Source organism: Lynx rufus, unplaced genomic scaffold (assembly GCF_022079265.1).
Source record: "Lynx rufus isolate CCGP_SWC_20201006 ecotype Redwood Valley unplaced genomic scaffold, mLynRuf1.p SCAF_9, whole genome shotgun sequence".
Lineage (NCBI taxonomy): Eukaryota > Metazoa > Chordata > Mammalia > Carnivora > Felidae > Lynx > Lynx rufus.
In genome coordinates this window covers 15,908,777-15,914,852 of record NW_025814897.1, presented here as the reverse complement: position 1 = coordinate 15,914,852, position 6,076 = coordinate 15,908,777, and positions in this window count along the sequence as shown.

The following is a 6,076-nucleotide window of genomic DNA, read 5'->3' as shown; positions in this document are numbered from 1 at the left end:
TCTGGGAGAAGGTGGACATTTGGGGTCAAGCATCCTCGGGGACTTCTTTCCAAAGACCAAGCCAAGCGCAAATTGTGTCCTTGGCCCTCCGGCCAGGGCAAAGCTTCCCCTGTCCTTCCAGCCAAGACTGTTAGATAGAAGGTGCCAGTCTTCACCGCCTTCTCCTCCGTGGGCCCTCCCAGCTTCACCAAAGGCTTCAGCCTCCCCATCCCTGCCCTGTGGCCCACTCACACCGTGTGGACACCCCGCTGCAGTGGAAGGGTTGTGGGGCTGGGTTTGAGTCCAGCCTGAGAGAGCTGGGGAGGTGGGGTGGGGGTGGGGGGGAACCGATGAGAGAGCCGGCTAGACTAGTAAGAATAACCACCATTTACTGAATACCTACCCTGTGTCTGGCCCCGAGCTAAGCATTCCAGGGATGTCAGCTGACTGAATCTTCAGGACAACTCCCCAAATATGCATCCTTTTCTCACTTTTACAGATGGGGAGGCCAAGGTTCTGCTATACTTAGTACGTCTACACGCAAGGTGACATGGCTAGAAAATAGCAGAGGACTCAAACCCAGGGCAGAGCGATGCCAAAGGCATCACATCACACTGCGAGGAAGGACAGAAAGGGGCAGAGGACCGGCCTCTCGCAGCCCAGAGATCGAGGAGCGAGTGGGGGAAGGGTGCCTCAGAGCCAACCTCGAAATGACCATGGACGAGGTGAGGGCAAAAGTGTTTGGAAGCAGAGGCAAAGCCTTCTCGGTGGACTCCTAACATCCCCCCCCTCCGCCCTCCGTGGCCTGGCCCTTGACCGCACAGCTCTGTGCCAACAGCCCTGGTCTCTGCTCTCTGGTCTCTGGCCACCTTCTCCTCTCTAGGCTTCTGGAAACACGTAAAACCCCTTCTTCGCTCTCAGGGCAGCTGTCTCCTGGTTCCTACCCCTCCTCCTGGGCCTGGGTCACACTCCAACTTCTCCAAGTTACCCTTCACTCCAAGGAGCCGACTCTCCATCTCCCCCACCTTCTTCCCCTGCCATTTCTCCCCTCCTACCCACATCCTCCCGGCCCTCCCCTTGCGAAATCCCGAAAGCTGCTGCTCCTGCACAACCGTGTTCAAACGGGACCGCATCAGAACACTCAGGGAGTCCCGTCTGGGGCTCCACACCACTTTACATTGCTGTTTCGGTCTGTCTGTCTCAGCGCCCCGTTCAGGGCAGAACCGGGTCTCGGGTCCGGGAGGACACCTGGCCGTCCAGCTGACAAGGTAGTCCCAGGGGCAACCAGGCTGCAGTGAATAAGAAACCTTCCCAGTGCCCCCAGCCCCCAGCCCTGCTGAGTCCCCAGGCTCCCTGGACGGGAGGGCAGGGGTCGTGGCAAGCCTCGAAGCAGTGAGTAAACAACCTCTGGGGTGCTGGGCGGGGTAGCTGAGACCCTGCCCTGGGGCTTCGCACCCCACCCCCACGTGGCCCGGAATAAAGAGATGCCGGGGACTCACCCCATCTCTGAGCTGCCGCAGGGAAGTGGATGCCTGCTCCTGGAAGTGGACACACACGCCCCTCTCCAGCTTGGGACCGCCCGGTGAGCACCTCTCTGGTCAGGACGGTTCAGCTCCCTCCTCCCTCTGCCCTCCTCCTCCCAATGAGCTCATCTGTCTGGGGCTCCCCACCCCCTTTGCCCGAAAGGATGTTTGGATAGAACCTGGAAGAAAACAGAAAAAGAGGATGATGGGTGGCATGGAGGTGGTGGCTGCCTTGCCTGCCTGTGCCCAGAGCCCTTAGAAAGTGGAGGTGGGTGAGGAGGGTTCAGGAAGAGCTGATCTTTACTCCAACTCCACAAGGCGAGGTGGGCTTGGGGAGCAGGGGCACGGTGGCCAGGACCGGCTCCTGGCCGGCCCGCTAGACCACGTGCCTGCGGGCTGGTGTGGTGCGTGCTGTCCTGTTAACCCCCTCGGCACCTGCCAAACTTCAGTGGGTGCCGAGCCAGCGGCTGGGGGCGGCTGAGCGGGCACCGGGAGCTGGAGGGAACGAGTGGCGGGGAGGGACGGGCAGGGAACAGACCCAGGCGCACTAGGAAGGAGGCTCCCAAAAGTTTGTGCGGATGGCGTGCACCCAGCCCCAACCCGAGAGGCGGAAAGGTTTGAGGGCATTTAACTTTAAATTAATGCAGGCGGAGGATCTCGGTGCCTGCAGTTCCGCCGTCCTGAGGTTGGGGCTCTGTTTATAAGCGAGGGGGCGGGGGCGGGGGCGGCTCAGGGAAGGTGGTGGGAGAAGCAGCCTCTGGGGGTAGATCCCAGGCTGGTGGGAGAGGAGCTGTGAGGTGGGAGGGCGGGGGCTCCCCGCAGAGCCCCGTGGTCTCCGAGTCTCCGAGTCTACACCACTGCCAGTGAGCTCAGTTATCTGCAAGGCCGGGCCAGGGCCAGGGCCAGGAGCCGCTTGGGGGGGGGGGGGCTGTGGGGGAGGAGGGGGAGAGGGGCCTTGGGGCAAGGGCATGGGGGAGCCAGCGCAGGGGCTGGGGGGTGGGGGCAGGGGTGGGGGGGGAGTGGGGGGAGGCTCCCTGCCAGGCTCCAGTTACTTAGGAGGAACTCCTCTTAAAATAGCTCCCGGGACCTCATAGGAGTGGCCCTTTCCCCTCCTCCCCTGCCGGGGTCTTGGCCACCTTTCCGAGAACTAGCAGGGGACTGAGCCTCCCATCTGCCTGCCCTGCTAGAAGCTGGGACCACCCCTGGAGTGAGCTCCTTCCCTTGGGAGAGCATTTCCCGGTCACCCGGGGCTGGGGTTCTGCTCCCAGAACTGTTGGGGGCTCCCCCTTTCCCCAGCCACACACCGACCCTCCCTGCCTCCTATGCTCTCCCTCCTGGCTCCGCTCCAGCTCCCCGAAGGCAGGAACCGATAGGGCACCTGAACTAACTGTTTCAAAGAACCTACGTGACCCCTTCCCAGGAGACAACCTCCTTCCCCCTGAATCGAGGCCCCATCTCCCCCACTCCCTCTCTGCAACCCCTGAAAACTTGCTCTTCAGGGTATTTCTGAGCACGCTGCCCAGGACCTGAGTGTGCATTAGCCACCAGCAAGGATCAAGCCTCCAGGGTGCCGAGGGGGCTTACGTCCAAGACACCATCCCGGCCCTCCAGGGATTTCCAGCAGAAGGAGGGAAAAGAGCCAAGTGCCGAAATCACGCCCCCCACCCAGGGACTGGGGGCTCTTGAGCGGGGCGAAGGGGGCTAAATCAGGGAGGGTTCCTCAAGGAGACGTTTTTCAAAGGGGCATTCTCTCCCCAGCACACTCAGGAGGACCCTCCAAACTGGATCAATGGTCTAGGGTTTTGAGAATTGTTCGGGAAAGTGCTCTATAAATGTAGAAATCTCCTAGCCACTAATGCATTTCTCAAGCACTTCTTCTGCCCAAGTGTGGAACCCTCCTGATGTGCTTTAAAGGAAAGCTGGGGGGGCGTGGACAGAGGGAATCACATAGTGGGGGAGGTTCTAATCCTGGCTCTAAGACTCGCTTTGTCTGCGACCTTGGGCTCCACACCCTACCTCTCTGGGCCCGTTTCTTCATCTGTGAAATGTGTGTGTCTCCTTAGAATTCTCTGGGCTGTGAAGAGTGATGAGCAGCGAGGCAGCGGGGACGCGGAGGGCACCGGGGACACTGGCCCCTTTTCTGGTCGCCAGGATCTAAAGATATCCAGAGAGCTCTGTCCCCTCTCCTCCCCCTTCTCTGGGCAGGGGTCACTTTCCTTCCCTTTGGCTCACCTCCTCCCTCACCTCAGCCTCCTGTTCTGAGAAACATGACCCCTGCTGTAAAAATAAAGTGGGCAGCTTTGATGCCCGCCCTGCTGCTCTAGTGTCCAGAATCTCCGGTGGGGAGGAGAGGGTGAGGTGAGCCTGGAGATGGGAAGAGACCGAGCATTTTTGGGTCACAGACCCCTTTGAGAATAATACGAACGCAAAGGTACTGTGCGCTCACCCTCTGTCTAGCACTGTGCTAAGCACTTTTTGCATAAAAGAATATCTCATTCAGTCTTCATCGTCAGGTCCGCTTCTGACGTTTGTAAGGCCCGGAGCAAGTGGACGAATGGAAATCACGTCTATGCCTAACTAGAAGTTAGAAGTCAAGATGCCAAGGTGTTAAAGTTTATCTGTTATCCTCCGAATGGATTAATTTTCCTTGGCCTTAATTCGAGGACCAGGTCCAAAAAGGATTCCCTGGGCTGCTTCTCGGCTCCTGCAGGGGTGGGGGCTCTCACGTCTGCCTGGCAACGTTCCACCCTGCATGTCAGGTTCTGTCCACTCCCCGGCCCCTGCAAACAGCTGGCCCTTGCCCACTCTCTGGGCCTACGGGTGCATCTGGCACGGTCGGCTCCTGAGGGGATGCGCCTGGGGACGAGGCTGGCCCCGGGTTGAGTCATCTGAGCAGGGAATTCTAGGATCCCGGATACCCGGAGCACGGTCTAGAAGAGGAGGTGCGTGGACCACCCTCCTTTCTGACACGCGAACTCCTTTTCCAGTGAGGAGATTAGGGCCACAGGAGGGCCAGAGCGAGTTCCTGAGGCCCCTCCCAGTGGCTCTGTCTCGGTAGCACTGCTCTTAACCATCCCACGAGGTAACTATCACAAAGTACAGACGAGGCTTCTGCAGGAGATTGCATAACTTGCTCAAGGTCGCGCAGCAGTGTGTGCTGGAGCTGGGATTGGAGTCCCCAGCGCCTAACCCCAGGGCCACCACAACACTGTCACGGCGACACGGAGGAAAGGCAGTGGGCCTCTCTCCTGGAAACACAGAGCATCTTCCCGACAACCTCAAGGAGCCCAGGATCTCTTTAAAGCCCGGCCGGGGACCCCCAGGTTAAGAAAGTGGGGGCACTGATGGGGCTGTTGCAGGGCTCAGGCCGTGACATGGGAGCAGGCTTCCAAATCTGAACCGGTGTCCAGACCTGCAAGGACTGGAGGGTCAGGGAGGCCGACAGCATCTGTGGTGGAGGGAGGGGGTCTGGGTGGCCGGCAAATAGCCCTACTCGCTTGTCCCTCCAGGTTGGATAAGGCTCCCTCCTCTGCCCTGGCACCTCAGCCCTCTGACCTGGCTGTAACCCCAAGCCGGGAGGCCTGCCCTGGGCTCCTTTACTCCCCACCCCCAAAAGGGAGACTCAGGGAATCCCTTGGAGGAGGGTGACAGAGCAGGTTCCGGGGGGACAGCCTGGGTGGGCAAAATGAGAAGTAGGGTGCAGCGGGCGCACATAGGGAGTGTCTGGCCTGATTCCCCAGCCAGGAGCATCACGATTTCGGGAGAGGTCTGTGGGCGTGGGGGCGGGGGCCGTTTGCAACTGGAGGCTCGGTTCTCCGGGCCCTGAGCGGCGGGGGCGCGGGCGGCGGGCGGCAGGCGCAGGGGGTCCGCAGTGGGCCAGCCCGCGCGCGCACTCACCCGCTGCGGCAGTGCCGGCCGCGGACGTTCGAGTGGTCCTTTTGCGGCCCCGGGAGAGGGAGCCGCCGCCCGACTCGCGTTCCCCAAAGCAGAGCAACACAGCCTTCCAACACCCGAAAGGCTCCACATCTACCCCCACCCCCAACTATCCTCCTAATTGGCAGCTCGGCGCACGGGATGATGCGGGCGGCTGCGGGTGGCCCTGCAGTGCTGAGCCGCAGCCGCCCAGCCCGCGCTGGGGAGGAAGCGGGGTGCCCGGCCCGCTCCCGGGGCTCCCGGCCCGCGAGGCGGGGCAGGGTGCGCAGCGGGCGGGGGCGCCCGGGGTTCCGCGGCGGCCGCCGCCCCTCCTGCGGCTGGAGCGCGTCCAGAGCCGAGGCGCAGCGCCGCTCCCCTCTGCGCCCGGTCGGCGATCCTCCTGCCCGTCCTCCTCCTCCTCCTCCTCCTCCTCCTCTTGCTCCTCCTTCTCCTCCCGGTGCCCTCAGCAGCGGCTCCAGCAGCCGGCCCCTCCTCTCCCTCCCTCCCCCTGCTCTTGCGCTCTCCCCGCTAACTTTCCCGAGCCCCGACCGGCGGCGCAGAGCTCGCGGCGGCTCGGCGGCCCACTGCAGACCGCGGGCCGCGAGCGGCTGTGCCCTGTAGCCCGTCCCCGCGCCCCTGGCGCGCTCCGGAGACCACAGGAC